Raw genomic sequence first — 15,932 nt, forward strand, 5'->3', positions numbered from 1 at the left:
AAGAAGAGAATGTGAAGTACAAAATAGAGAAATAGAGGAGCTGAGCACAAGGCCCCAGCTTTTCTCGTGGCAGGCTTTCAGCCTGAAGGAAGCTGGAGAAAGGAACGGGCAGAAGCTCGAACCTTAAAATTCAGAGTTCGACTGTTACTCAGCATTTTCCTTCTGATATGAAACCATGTTATGACTAAAAACAACTGGAGGACTCCTTATGACCTGAGAGGGAGAGGAAAGGGCATAGTGACCACCTCCTATTTCACCCAAGAGGTGGGGAAGAGTTACCTCCTCAAAGCAGTACTGAACTGGCAAGATCGAGGGGAGACGATGACGGCAGCTTCTGCGCGTGCCCCGTGGAATCCCACTCTTTCAACTTCACATTTAACAGAAAGACTGTGAAAGAATCCACAGGGAGCGGATAAGCGTTTGCTCAAGGAGGGTATTGGGTGACAGCGGTGTGAGGGAGACTTCTTACTATATACCCTCTGGTACATTTTAAATTTTTAACTGTGAGAACGTATTTTCTGTTTTTAAAATTTATATTTAAAATAAACTGGGACTTCCCTGGTGGTCCAATGGTTAAGACTCTGAGCTTCCACTGCAGGGGGCACGGGTTCAATCCCTGGTCAGGGAACTAAGATCCCCCACGCCGTGGGGTGCGGCCAAAAAAACAGAAAAAATAAAATAAAAATATAAACTGTGGTAGGCAGCTTCTAAGATGGACGCCAGTTACCCCTGCTTCCTGATGTTCATACCTTGTGTGATTCCCCTCCCCTTTGGGGTGGGCTGCAGTTATGACTTTTTCTAAGGGGTAGAAGATGGAAGACATGACGGGGTGTCACTTCTGTGGCTTCTGTCACAGGTCCTCTCTCTTATTCTCTTTGGATTGCTCGCTCTGGAGGAAGCCAGCTTTCCTGTCTCCAGGCGGACCTGTGGAGAGGACGGTGTGACTGAACTCGGCAATAGATCTTCTGAGGCCTGCCAATAGCCACGTGACTCTTCCCCAGGTCAAGCCTTGAGATGACTATCCAGCTCCTGCCCACAGCTTGACGGCAGCCTTGTGGCTGACCCTGAGCCAGAGGCCCCCAGCTAATCCGCTCCTGGGTTCCTGACCCACAGAAACTGTGGGATAATAAGTATGTGTTGTTTCCAGCCACTAATGGAATAATTTGTTTTGTAGCAATAGATTCCTAAAACAAACAAACAAATTGCATTGATAAACATAGATAGCGTGCGTCCCATCTTCACTTTTTGATTTGGAAGATGGGCTTTTGAAGTCATTGCCCCACAAGCCATGTTAATTTAGTTGATCTTTGCTTTCTTTCATTTTTAATGTGAAAACAACAGGGTTTTTTCCTGACATAAAGTTATATTATACTATCAAACATGCTTGTGGACCAAAGAGGGAGTATTGGTAACTTTGAGGGGAGAGAGAGAGAAAGAGAGAGAAAGGCTCAGAGAGAGAAATGATACTTTCAAATTTCAAAATTTTAAGAACTGTTTTGTCACATAACCTTTCACTTCCTGTAATTCCCAGCATATAAAAGTTTCATAAGGTGCCAAACGTGAGTTAACAGGTGTTATGGTGCGGGATAAAAAGAAAGCTTAATTAATACTTTTAGTGGCAAAGGGATCATGGGATTCCATCCATATGATGGCTTTTGAATTTCTTTTCCCTGCTAAATGAGTCAATTGAATTGGTAACTGATTCACTTGAACAGATGTGTCTCAATGTTACTCTAAGGAAAATGTCCTTATGTCATCCTGGCATGTACTAATAGCACCAAAAAAAGCACTGTGCTTAATTTTAGAACCATGCATAAAAAGAGAACCACGTAAAGGAGGCTCTCCCCAGCTCTCAGCACTCTTCTTTGGAAGAAAAGGAGACTGAAGTTGCTTGTCCACACTAAGATTATTCTTTCCAGATTCATGACTCTAGGGTACCTTTTAACAAAAGACCCACTTTAGTAATCAAAATTATTTTGAAGGGTGAAAATTTTACTCATATTATCATATAGAAATAGTTTTTAACTCTTCTGCAAATTCAACTTTAGTCTTGATTGTACTGTGTACCCTTTGGGAGAATAAAATAAAGAACAGCAAAAACAACAACAAAATTCTCTCTCATGTTTGAAAAATAATCACAATAAAAATGTGTTTGCTAAATAGGCTCTTCTGACTTATGAAACATTCTGTTTAGACAAGGGGAATAAACATCCATATAATGGAATACTATGTAACTGTTCCTCTATGGAAGTATTAAACAGCTATTAAAAAGCAATAATAGAATTCAAATATCACCACTTTGCACCCCTAAAAACTAAAGGACCTAAACAGTGATCATAAATGACTATTAACACCACAAAAAGAGAAACAACCAGACATTATATGCCTCCTCATGGAAGCTTATGAAACTGTTATGAATATAGCAAAATCCAAACTGGGGGAAACTGTATAGTATAAATGACCTGATCTTCTTCAACAAATAAATTGCAAGGAGAAACAGAGAAGGGGAAAAGGGAAACCAATAGATTAAAAGATACTAAAGATTTAAATCACCCAGATGTAAAAGTTTTAGGAACAGGTGGTGATGATGGTGGTGAATGTTATTATTGCCACTGAACCGTACACTTAAAATTGGTTAAAATCACAACTTTTATATATATTTTACCACAATAAAATTTTTAAAGGTTCATATCACCAATACAATTATTTGGATGCCTATTGAATATATTGTTTAAAAAAAAGAAATAATTGGGGAAATTTGAACATGATTGATGATATTCACTTCTATTAAAGAATTATTGTCTGTTTTTTAGATGCAATAATAGTGACATTTTTATTGTGGTAAGAACATTTAACACGAAATCTTTTCTCTTAACAAATATTTATGTGCACAATACAATATTGTTAAGGCACAATGTCGTGTAGCAGATCTCTAGAACTTAGTCATCTTACCTAAGTAGTTTTTTTGTTTTTTTTGAGTTCTTATCTCTTAGAGATGTATACTGAAATATGTACAGATAAAATGATATATATTGGATCTGGGATTCGATTTTACCTGACCTACAATCTAATAAATTATCCACTTATTATTTTATGGAGCCTGGCAGAATACTCAAGACCCTTGGGTCAGAGACAAAGAACTTTATTACTCATGACACAATAAGCAGCACAAACATTAGCATATTTGTTTTGGGTCCCCTTGCTCTCGGTGCCACCGGGGTAACACAGATGGATGGCTGCACGTGCAGCGGGTTGCTTCATAGCTGTGGAACACTGAGTTTGGGGAACTCACTTAGTCTTACAGCAAACAGTAAGAGCAAGAAAGACCTACTGTTTGTCCAGGGGTGGGAGTGGAGGGTGGAGGGGTGGGGAGGAGATGTTACCTCATTTCTTAAAGTTACTTAGTACACAATCAACCTTGAGAAATGGGCCTGGTGAAAGCAGTCAGGGCCTTGGCATCTTGGTCCATAGGAACATAAGAGGCCCAAAGAAGAGTCTCTCTCCCAACAATATCATGACATGAATTTGCTTCAAAAAAATCCATCGAGAAATGAGGCTTTGGTAAGTCAGTGAGAGTATAGTGAAACAAGTTTGGCCATGAGTCGATACTTGTTGAAGCTGGGTTGTGAGTATATATGAGTATATAAGGTCCACTGTGCTCATCACCGTTTTTTTGTATATGTTTGAACTTTTCCACAATAAAAGTTTTTAAAAAATCTGTTTACTAAAGAGTTATCTTATACAATATGTATGGATTCCAATATTTTTTAATAAAATAGAATATGCAAAAATACATATTTGTTATTTTTAATTTATGGAATATTTTGTTCTGCCCAATAATACTAAGAATATACTTCAAGCAAATGCTATTCCTCATTATGGTAAATATATACATTGTCATCTCATTACAAATATATGAAAGGTCCGTTTTATAGAGAGTTGTAGTCAATTTACGGTACTTTTCCAGCCTGTCCTCTGCCAAATGAATGTGTCTTCACGTAAGCCAACAACATGAGGTCCAAGGTCTTCGATGTATCTGCTAAGAATCCTGAGGTGTCATTGTACAGCTGTGAAAAGTTAATCTCCCCAGGAAAGGTAAGGGTTCACTTGAACATCATTGGGTGCCATTTTGAAAAAAATCAGAATGCTTTTAGGTTGTGCATATATATTTTTTAAACTAAACTTCTAATGTATTTCACCACTACCACCCTCATTCCCTAAGGAATGGCTCATTCTCTAAGGGGTGGATTTTATTTTGCTAGTTAGAGTGACAAAAAGTTTACTGATTGTTTAATTGAATTAGATTATTATCTCTTTCATTTTGCTAAGAAGTTATTCTCATCAAATAAAACAAAAGCAGGGACTTCCCTGGTGGCACAGTGGTTAAGAATCTGCCTGCCAATGCAGGGGACACGGGTTTGAGCCCTGGTCCGGGAAGATCCCACATGTTGCAGAACAACTAAGCCTGTGCACCACAACTACTGAGCCTGTGCTCTAGAGCCCGTGAGCCACAACTACTGAGCCTGCGTACCACAGCTGAAGCCCACACGCCTAGAGCCCATGCTCTGCAACAAGAGAAGCCACTGCATGGACCTAAAGTCTGTCATATAGAGTGAAGCCAGAAAAATACCGTATGCTAACACATATATATGGAATCTAAAAAAAAAAGAGAAAAAGAAAAAATGGTTCTCATGAACCTAGGGACAGGACAGGAATAAAGACGCAGAGTAGAGAATGGACTTGAGAACATGGGGAAGGGTAAGCTGGGACGAATTGAGAGAGTAGCACTGACATACATACACTACCAAACGTAAAATAGATAGCTAGTGGGAAGCAGCCGCATAGCACAGGGAGATCAGCTGGGTGCTTTGTGACCACCTAGAGGGCTGGGATAAGGAGGGTGGGAGGGAGATGCAAGAGAGAGGGGATATGGGGATATATGTATACATAAAGCTGATTCAGTTTGGTATACAGCAGAAACACAACATTGTAAAGCAATTATGCTCCAATAAACATGTTAAAAAAAAAAAGCCACCGCAATGAGAAGACCGTGCACCACAACCAAGAGTAGCCTCCGCTCGCTGCAACTAGAGAAAGCCCGCACGCAGCAGCAAAGACCCAATGCAGCCAAAAATAAATACATACATAAATTAAAAAAAAAACAAGAAACAAAACCAAAAGCAAGGATCTCAAATACCTTGTTACTGTAAACAAATTTATCGCCTTTTTTCCTGGTTCAGGCTGCTATAATAAAATACTATAGACTGGGTGGCTTATAAGCAACAGAAGTGTATTTCTCACATTTCTGGAAGCTGGAAATCCAAGATCAGGGTGCCAGCACGGTCAGGTTCTGGTGAGAGTCCTCTTCCAGGTTGCAGACTGCTGACTTCTCATTTTATCCTCACATGGTAGAACTCAGAAAGCTGGAGCAAACTCTTATGACCCTTCTTAGAAGGGCATTAATCCCATTCTTGAGGGCTCTACCTTCATGACCTCATGACCTCCCAAAGGCCCTACCTCCTCATACCATCACATTGCGGGTTAGGATTTCAACATGAATTTTGGAGGAACACAGTCTATAACACCTTCATAGGCCCATTTTCCGTTAGTCTTCTCTCAACATTCTTGGGTTCTTTGATGTCTAAAACATTAGTCAGCAATCTCAGATGCCCTTCTGTGTCTTTTTGGGGTAGGGGAAATAGCCAAATTTCTGAACTTTTTTTTTCACAGTTCCACTCCTGTATAGAGAAGAGCTAATTTCACTTCAAAAAGGATGTTTCTCTCCTAATAGGCTGGGCCACGAACTTCCTTGAATCACAGACTAGAAATGCCTTTCAACTGCTCTTTGAACACTGCATAATGTCCTGTGGAAGCTAGAAATTTCAGTGCTTTCTATATGGGACAGGTAGATAATTTGTTGAACGCTCAACTTGTTTCTTGACATTTGTGAGACTAACCCAACCAGTTTTGTGAAGGAAGCCCAATATTTGTTGGAGTTATGTCAAATGCAGTGCTGTGTTTTGCCTTGATAACAGAACTCTGCTGCAGTTATTTTTTTTTTACTTTCAAAACAGATATGATAAGTGTTTATGAAAAGCATTTGTATAATTTAATAAATAGTGGGAAACAGTTCCCTGATATTTTCAAAACTTCAGTTGCAGACCTCTACTAGGGCAACATCTTTTTCATACATTTAGGTCCCCAGACACTGAATAGATAGAAACAGCTTCATTCCAAGCTGCAGAAAGAAATTTGGTCCATGTTAGGTTTTTTTTAATGAATTAGATGATGATCAGGTGGTTCATTGTGTTAATGAGATTGGAGTTACTATTGTAGTCTAATAGTTGGTTTAGAATCCTTTAACACTCAGCTTTTCCTAAATTATCATCTTGGCTCTTCGCGCTTTAACACCAGTGGCTACCACTAAAACCACTCATTTAATTGAGTAAGCAAATAAATATTCACAGCACAGGAATCAGAATGAACCATCCCAAATCTGGTTGTATAGGCTGTATATAAGAAAGATATCAACAATTCCAAAGAATAAATCTATAAGAGGCAACATTTTTAGTCCTGGGAGAATATGAAAAAAAGTCTTTATTCCAGGCCTGATGACTGCTCCCATGCTAGAGGCATAAAAAAATCATTACTCACCAGCCTTTGTCTACACTCACCAACTCTTTAGGTAAATCATGTATGGAATAGATTCTAAGCATTGCTTCCCTCATAGAGAACTTTCCAAAGTGAATGGTCTGATTAGGTTACTTCTTATAATTACTATCCCTAAAACACTCGTTAATTCATAAATCAGGGCTTTCTTTTAAAATTTAGGATGAAGAATAACAATAAAATGCAAGTATTCTTGTGAAGACTCACTTTTCATGTTTGAAATCTTTAATTTGAAATAATTTTTCAATTATCTTATTTTAGGGTGGTGTATCAATTAGGATATTCTATGATGCAAATGACAGAATACCCAATTCATACTGGCTTAAACTATAAAAAGGAGCTTGTTGGATCTTGTAACTAAAAAGTCTAAATGTTCGGCTTCAGGCGAGGCTTATCCAGCGGTTCAAATGATGTCACCGAGGATCCAGTTTCTCTTTGTGCTGCCTTCCCTTGACTCCAATGTTAAGTTCTATAGAAGTGGCTTCTGAGCAGTTCCAGGGCCTCTTCTCCTGATAGTGAAATGCCTCTAGCAGTCAAGACCTAATATTCTCAAATCACAGGATAGAAAAGAAGAGCATGTCTCTTCTAATAGATTCAAACTCCCGGGAGTCACTCAGTTTCATTGATTCCTTTGGCTCCTGTGCCCAGTACCTGAGCTGGATACAGATTGGTTCATCCCTAAAGCCTGAATTTGTACATGTATTTTAGCTCCTTAATTTTGTTTTTCATTTGTAATATCTCATCTAACTCTTTCGGGTATTAGCCCCTTGAAAGCAACTATGGAATCTAAATTTCTTGCACTATTTCAAAGTACCCACAACAATGAATGCTCAACAAATGGAACTGAATTATATGTAGCAATGATCATTCTTTTATTTATGCACTGTCTCTAACATCCCAAAGTACTTTGTAAAAAATATGTTAGAGTCACAGGATGACAAATGTTCTCCATTGGGAGTGGGAGGAAAGATAAGTTAGAGTGTTTATTTATTCCTTGGGTTACTTTCCTGCAAGTCTGCTTTCCTCATAAAGCCCACAGCTCCTGTCAGGCAGCCCTCTCTAGAAACAACAGCTTCTAGAGAGGGCCCTTCCTAAGTTCTGGATTGTGGGAAACCAGCCCCTCCTCTTGTCATTTCAGGCTGGGGGATGAAAAGGTTTCCTGCTATTGCTAGTTCTTGTTGGTTTCCCTTAACCCCACTCACACCTGTGTAGTTGGTCCTTCATTAAACTCTCCTCAGTTATCTGGTTTAAGTGTGCCATTTGTGTCCTGCCAGCATCCTGACTTACACACACATACACTGTTAGAAAATCAAACTCAAACTGCCTTAAATCATCAATGGAATTTATTGAATCATGCAGCTAAAAAAAAAAGATGTCTTGCTTCAAGTCAGTGCAGTGGCTCAAATGACGGCATCAAGGCAATTAGAACTGGAAGAAACTTTATTAATCAGATTGTTATCTTGATTATAATATAATTAAATTTGTGTGCAGGAGGGATGAAAGGGTTTTTTTTGTTTGTTTTGTTTTGTTTTTTGGGGTTTTTTGCTCCGTTTTGCACTAAAGAATAAGGAAAATAGTTTACTGGCCCAGTTGTTTCTGAATCCTATGTTAGCACTCTGTAAACATTTGAGATAAATAAATGAGAATCTTCAGAGGCCCAAAGCAAAACTAACTCCACAGAACTATATGGAACCTAAAGGAAAAATAATTGCTTCATCATTTTTATTTTTGCACATCATTAACTCTTTTATTCACAGTACCTGACACAGTAAACTGATGGATGATGGAAAGTAGTGACTAGCTCTTTTCTCTCACGTGATGCTGGAGATGGTATAGCAACTGATGTACCTCTCTGTTCCCAAACACTTGCTGGCCATTCCTGTCGATTTCGTGTAGTGGAGAGACTGCGGAAGACCAAGGGCACTACTAGTAAATGATTTATAGTAACCAAGGACAGCGAAACATGCACTAGTTTTAATTTTTTCAAATAAAAAGACTTTCACTCTGTACACAGTATTTCCAATAACACTATAATGTCAAAGTTAAAGAACAAGATAACATAAAGTATGCTTAAAAGTTTCTCGTTGTTTCAAGCACTTTGTTTTTCCCTGTGAACAATGGACAATTGTGCCTTTAAACTGAAATACTTGTATGAGATTTAACACAGCTGACTTTCTCTCAAAAAAAGAAATTCATCTTTTACACTTTCTAAGTTAGGAAAAGATTATTTAAATGTTTTTGATTCTTTCATTTATTTCTTTTTTAGGTAACCAGTGAGTGTGTCTCTGTTGTTCCATGCTATGCCAGTGACAGCAGTTTGTCCCTTATTTAGCATGGACAAGTATAACAATCAAGAGAGTAATGTGACCATGAGAATTAATGCAAAGCACTTGCTGCCCAAGAGGCAGTAGCTGGGGTAAGATAGGGCCATGGGAATACAAGAACAATGCCCTCCTCGTCCATGCTCCCACCCAGCCAGGGCTTCCCAGAAGCCAGACCTTTGGGGCGGGTGAGAGACCACCAAGGACACTTCAACCATAGCCCACTTGGCTCTCTGAAGAACCCACACAGCATGTCTTAGTCAATTTTTTAAATTAAAAATAACTTTTTTCCCTATTCCAAAAGCAATGCATGTTTATTATGCAGAATGTAAACATTTAAGATTAACAAAAAAAGAAAGAAAGAAGGAGGTAGGAGAGAGTAGCCTTTAATTACCCCTCTTAGGAATGACCATGATTAACATTTTGATGTATACGCAAAGCTCACTCACTCCTTGTCTCCCTCTGTCTCTGGGATTTTACTATAAATATCCTTTTGAATATCTTTGTACACCATTAATTTAATTCATCTTTTACTCCTCACAGAACCTAACACAGTCCTGCATGAGGAGGTATTCAATAAAAGGATGAATGGCTGAATGTCCGAATCAGCGCCTTTTATTCATATGCTGCTGGAGGATAATATAGCAACTGCTGCACCACTCTGTTCCCATGTGCCTGCCAGAGGAGTACCAGGTATTAGGACTTATCTGAAACCATCAAGAAATCACAGTATTTGCTAACTCCACTAGAAAACCCCTCCTTAAAAGGAATGCTTCACAAGTGACAGAGCCCTTAACTTGGAGCTAGAAGATATAAGTATGAATTACAATTGGTCATTTTACTTCTCATTTTATTTCTTTAAGCCTCCATCTTCTAATCTGTGAAATGAAGGTATTGACCTATGATGTATAGGATCCCTAGCAGTTAATGTTCTATGCTATCTATATATGTCTGTCTGTCTATCCATCCATCCAACCAAACACACATACATGTATGTGTGTATATATTTAAAAAATTTTTTTAGTGAAGAAAGGACCCAGGTGCTAGGCCTTAAGATGCTAGTATGACAAAATCTGGTTTTGTTTGCCTGTTTTGTAAAAACTGAAAGTCTTATAGGAAACCCAGCCAACATGCTTTTCCATGCCCACAAACACTCTCTGTGGCTAAACTGGGAAAATCAAAAGCATGAAAACCAAAAATAAAAATAGAAAATAATGAAAGTATCTCTCTACATGTGGCTTTTATTAATTCTCAGATTCTCAGATGATTGTTGTATTCTGTCTGAGGCTCCCTTTCTTGTTTCATAGCTTTACACTCTGTTGTGTCATTTTCAAAATACTCCCTCCCCCCATTTCCAAGGTTACAAGCAGAGAATAGCTCTTCACTGATCTGTGAACAATGAGCTCTGTTTGGTAAGAGAACTTGACAGCTGAAGCAGAAGAAATCCTAATATCAAAACAGGTTGACACAGGAAAATGATTAGTAACTCAAGTGTCTGGGTGGAAAGGGAGTATGAACTATCACCTCCTACCCATTCCTTCCCGTCAAGCTTTGAGCCATTTTAAAACCCCATACCGATTCCTGAGAGCATTGAAGAAATGATGTGTTTCCAACATGTTCTGGCTGATGCTGAGGGTTCCTTCCCACATGTGCCTCTTCACCCTGCCTAAGCAGAAGGGATGTTAAGCATGGTGGAGGGGACCAGAGGGAACCATACTTAGAAAACCCTGCTGCTAGAAGCTTGTCCATGCAAGCGCACCGAGGCTTTCGGAACTCACCACCTCCAGAGTGTTTGCTTTTTCCAAATGATCATTCGGAACAGGTGCACGATGTCACTTTTGTGACATTCTTGCCCAAAATTCATAGCCTGAATATAATCATGAGGAAACATCAGACAAACCTAAATGAGCAACATTTTACAAAATAACTGGCCAATACTCTTCAAAGAGTCAAAGAAAGGCAAAGAAAAACTACTGTTTCATTGTCATGAAAGACAAAGAAAAACTGAGGACCGGCCCAGATTAAAGACTAACAAAGCATGAAAACTAAATGCAGTCTAAGATCTGGGATTGAATCCTGAGCAAAAAAAGTAGTAGGACAGGACAAAATTTGAATAAGGTCTGCAGATTACTTAGTAGTACTCTGTCAAGTTAATTTCTTGTTTTGAAAATGGTACTGTGGGGCTTCCCTGGTGGCACAGTGGTTGAGAGTCCGCCTGCCGAGCAGGGGACATGGGTTCGTGCCCCGGTCTGGGAGGATCCCACGTGCCGCGGAGCGGCTGGGCCCGTGAGCCATGGCCGCTGAGCCTGCGCGTCCGGAGCCTGTGCTCCACAACGGGAGAGGCCACAACAGTGAGAGGCCCGCGTACCGCAAAAAAAAAAAAAAAAAAAGAAAAAAAAAAGAGAATGGTACTGTGGTTACACAAGATGTTAACATTTGTAGAAGCTGGGTGAAGAGCACATGTGAATTCTTCTATTTTTTCTCAACTTTCTCTTAAGTATGAAAATATTTCAAAATGAATAGTTGAAAAAATTAAAAATAAATTCTAAAAAACATGGTTGAGAAAAATTCATTTATTATAATATTGGTTTGTGGACAGAGTAAAAAATACATATTAATTAAAAGAAATATCTTCACTCTTGAATTTAAGACTAGACAAGCAAGCTTTTTCTTTGATTAGTCATGTGTAGAATTATTCAGGCATTTCTTAAAATCACTCTAAACTCTCAGCATATACTTTATTACCAAAAGTTGAAGTTCAGTATAGCAACTGTACGTAAAAGTACTTAGATAATCTTGGTCTGTCCTTGTCACAATATCAATAGACCTCTGCTGGGAACTGTTTTATTATGACAACCGAGCACTAAATTCTCTAATCTTCAGGTCAGCAATTCCTGGGTGTATAGAAGAAGAAAGTTTTCCATTTGGCAGATGAAATATCAAGACCCCCAAATCCCTCTCCTTAGGAAGTAGAGCTTAGGAAAAGAGCCTAGTACTTTTTTGCTGTTTGCTATGAAATATAGCACTTTAAATGAACTGAGTTCATTTCCAGTGGGGTTAGGGGTGACCCTGCATAACTCAGAAGCAACCTGTAGGGGAAAAAAAAAAAGGCAAGTACAGTCATGGGAAGCAGAAGATTTTACATGTCACGTAGGAATATAAAATGTTATATTTAGTAGTTTCTTATATAGCTATACAAAAAAATTGAATAACTACGGGGGGGGGGAGGTAGACCCATAATTACCACAGCCTCCACCAGATTATTTAGATAATTACCTAAAAGTTAACATATCTACTCCGTAAGATTTACTGGCCTTTTGTTCTTTTCATTTCAGAGAAATCAGCATTACTGGACCAGTTCTTGACCACACGTGCTGTCTGAAAATTTTCTGAGGCCAATATAATGTGAACAAAAAATTAATAGTTGATCTAAAAAAGAAATGGAAAATTTTATTCAAGCCAAACTGAGGATTATAACCAAGGAGACAGTCTTTCAGAAAGCTCTGAAGACTGTTCTGCCCATTAGAGATCAAAACACAGTTATATAAGTTTTTGAGACAAAGGGTTATATGTCAAATGACTATTGACAATTTACATAATCCATATCTATACATACAAAGCAAGTAGTGGGTCTAGCTAACTAGTTGTTTGTTTTTTGTTTTTTTTTAATTTATTTTTGGCTGCATTGGGTCTTCGCTACTGCACACGGGCTTTCTCTAGTTGTGATGAGCAGGGAGCTACTCTTCGTTGTGGTGTGTGGGCTTCTCATTGTGGTGACTTCTGTTGTTGCGGGGCACAGGCTTTAGGCACACAGGCTTCAGTAGTTGTGGCTCATAGGCTCTAGAGCGCAGGCTCAGTAGTTGTGGCGCATGGGCTTAGTTGCTCCGCGGCATGTGGAACTTCCCAGACCAGGGCTCGAGCCCGTGTCCCCTGCATTGGCAGGCAGATTCTTAACCACTGCGCCACCAGGTAAGTCCCATGCTTGTTACAAGATTAAGAAGGAATATTATTTCCTAAGGAGGGCTGGTTAATGCAGATCCACAATACACACTAAAGGGAAGGTAGGAGGCCCAAACTGGCAAAGAAAAATTTTTATGTTTAAATTTTTCTTGTCTTGACATAAAACATGAATTTTATTTTATCAACAAGAAGAAAAAAATGTTAGGATTTTTCTCCCAATCTGCATGTGAGGTCCAGGTCTAGATGCCCTGGTTTTCTTGGCCCTCCTGACTTCAGGTTCCATGAATTCTGTGCCAATTGAACTTCTGTTCTCACCCTTGCCATCCCTCTCCTCTCTTCCCATCTTCATAGATGTTGGGTTTGGACAGAAAACAAGCTCTAGATATATTAATAACCTATGAGGTTTAGCTTTCTTTCCTTGTCCAAAAGGTTTTAATGTGGGGGATTTTTTGCTTTGTCAAACCCTGTATTTTCTCTCAAATTGCTGGGTTGGAGGTAGGTTGAGAAGGTGGATCCTTACATGTCTCTGTTCTCAGGTAAGACTACTATTATACAGGAAACCAAGCACAATGACTGAAAGCTAGAGTCTCTCATCTTGCACAAGGAAGTGCTTCCTCCATCAAATCTAGGGAAGCTTATTAAACCGGTTTCTTCTAATTTCATAGAGGACTATAGAGATAATAGAGGCCATGGATATAATGAAGACTTAACATAATTTTGTCCATCTTGTAAGTATATTTCTCTCCATTTACGAAAGCTGCAGAGGATAAGGACTATGTCATTGTCATCATTCATTATTTACTCCATTGACACCCATTCACACGAGGCCAGTAGTGTGAATTTGTTGTTTTCATTTCTACCAGACTGTGAACCTTTTAAGGGCAGGTACTATGTCTTATTCTGCTGTTCTCAATATCTAAGTCCAGTGGACTAGATATTGAAAACAGCAGATATTGGACTAGATATTGAGAACAGCAGATATTGGACTAGATATTGAGAACAGCAGATATTGGACTAGATATTGAGAACAGCAGATATTGGACTAGATATTGAGAACAGCAGATATTGGACTAGATATTGAGAACAGCAGATATTGGACTAGATATTGAGAACGGCAGATATTGGACTAGATATTGAGAACAGCAGAATAAGACATAGTACCTGCCCTTAAAAGGTTCACAGTCTGGTAGAAATGAAAACAACAAATTATACTATTTGTTGTTTAAATTGTATTATATATATATAATTTTACATATAAATATATTAAAACTATATTAAATTATATTTACTATAGCACTGATTGTATGAAATGTTGCAGAAACCCAGAAAAAGGAACAGCTAATTCTGCTGAAGAAAGAATTCAGGGAAGGTTTCACTGTGGAAGTGTTAGGTTTCTTGACCCTTGAAGGATCTGCCAAGTGAGAAGGGGAAGAAAAAAATGGAAACATGTGGGTATGAAAAGGCATTTGGCAGGATGGGGGAGTAGGAGAAGTGTGGTCTCACAGTACGAAAGATGAAGCAGGAAAGGAGTGACCCAGGTGATTCTAAGGAAGAAGATGATGGTTGGATATGGTCAGCTGGCACATGGCAAAGGATGGAAAGCTAAAGTCTTCATTTCTCAGACTTCCTTGCAGCTAGAGTCTGTTTCTAATTCAATGCACTGGTTGTATATCAGAAGGACAAAAGTGATGAGGAAGCCATCTTTCTGCTGCTGGCTGGCTTTCACTTTGCTGGCAGGCAAGGTCATGGAGACACAGGGTTCTTCTTCAGCTCCAGTGTTCAGCCTTGATTGTGGGAGTTGAGGCAGCTGCAGCAGTGCTGGCAACAACTTCTGATGCTGGCTTCCCAACAGGTTGATCACAGCTATCTGGTAATTTCTTGAACTCAGCATGGCTATCATGGACTCCTCACTCCTCCAAAGCAGAGATTCCCCTGAGTGGTTAGTTCTGCAGGGTCTGACAGGCCCAGGCTTGATCCTGCTTTTGCAAACTTTCAATGATTTTGGAAGCATCTAATTCCCCTAATTAAGTCTTTACAAACAGCAACATTAGTAGTACAATCTTCATTCACATACACGGTACTCATGACTTCCTTATCTTTGCTCTATTAGTTAGGGTTCAGTGCAAAAAAAGAGAAACTAATCTCTGTATTTTAACAAGGACTTAATTAGGGGAATGACAAAACAATTACCATTTCGGTTAAAAAGTCAAAGTGACTTTTAAAAATGTTCTTAGTCTAATATTAGCGTACTAAAAATCATGTATTGTGCTTTTTTCAAAACAAAATATTTATGCTCATTTTTCAATAATACATATTCGTTGTCTTATTTATGCTGTTTCCTGAGTGGAAGTCTAAAGAATCAACTCAATTTAAAACATTAACTGAAATTTTAAATAAAATTAGGTTTACTGTATTTTATTTTATGTTAAACATATGTATATTAAATTTTTTTTTCTTTGTGATAACAGCATTAAGTCACTGACATTGTCAATTAACATATTTTAAAGTGCTTTTATAAAAATAATGCCCCAAAAGGCCTGGGCGTTATTTGCTATACTTGCCTACAATTTTTTTCTTTTCAATTTAGTCACACATATATATTTAACATACAAGATGGACCCAGAGAAAGTGTTATTTAAAACAAAAACCTAAATGTATCAGTTTCCAGTTTGGATAAGTCTGATCAATGGGAATACATTTCTATGTACTATTCCATTCCACTTACTGGGATGGTAGATCCCAGGAAACTGACTTTTTCAAGTCCACACCTAATCATCAGTCCTCAAGAGAGGGGAACCTGATCAGAGAACACTTTGTTTAGCAGAGCATGGTAATGAGTTTTTATATATTTATGCATCCCAAGGAATCCAGTAAAGAGTAAAGACCTCAAATTCTCTATATAGCAAGAAAAATTCTGAGTTTCAGCCCCAGGGAGAAGAAGTGACAGAGTCCAGGGATAAACAGAAGTTTTGCGTTGGCAAA

This window comes from Phocoena phocoena, chromosome 4 (assembly GCF_963924675.1).
Source record: "Phocoena phocoena chromosome 4, mPhoPho1.1, whole genome shotgun sequence".
Taxonomy (NCBI): Eukaryota; Metazoa; Chordata; class Mammalia; order Artiodactyla; family Phocoenidae; genus Phocoena; species Phocoena phocoena.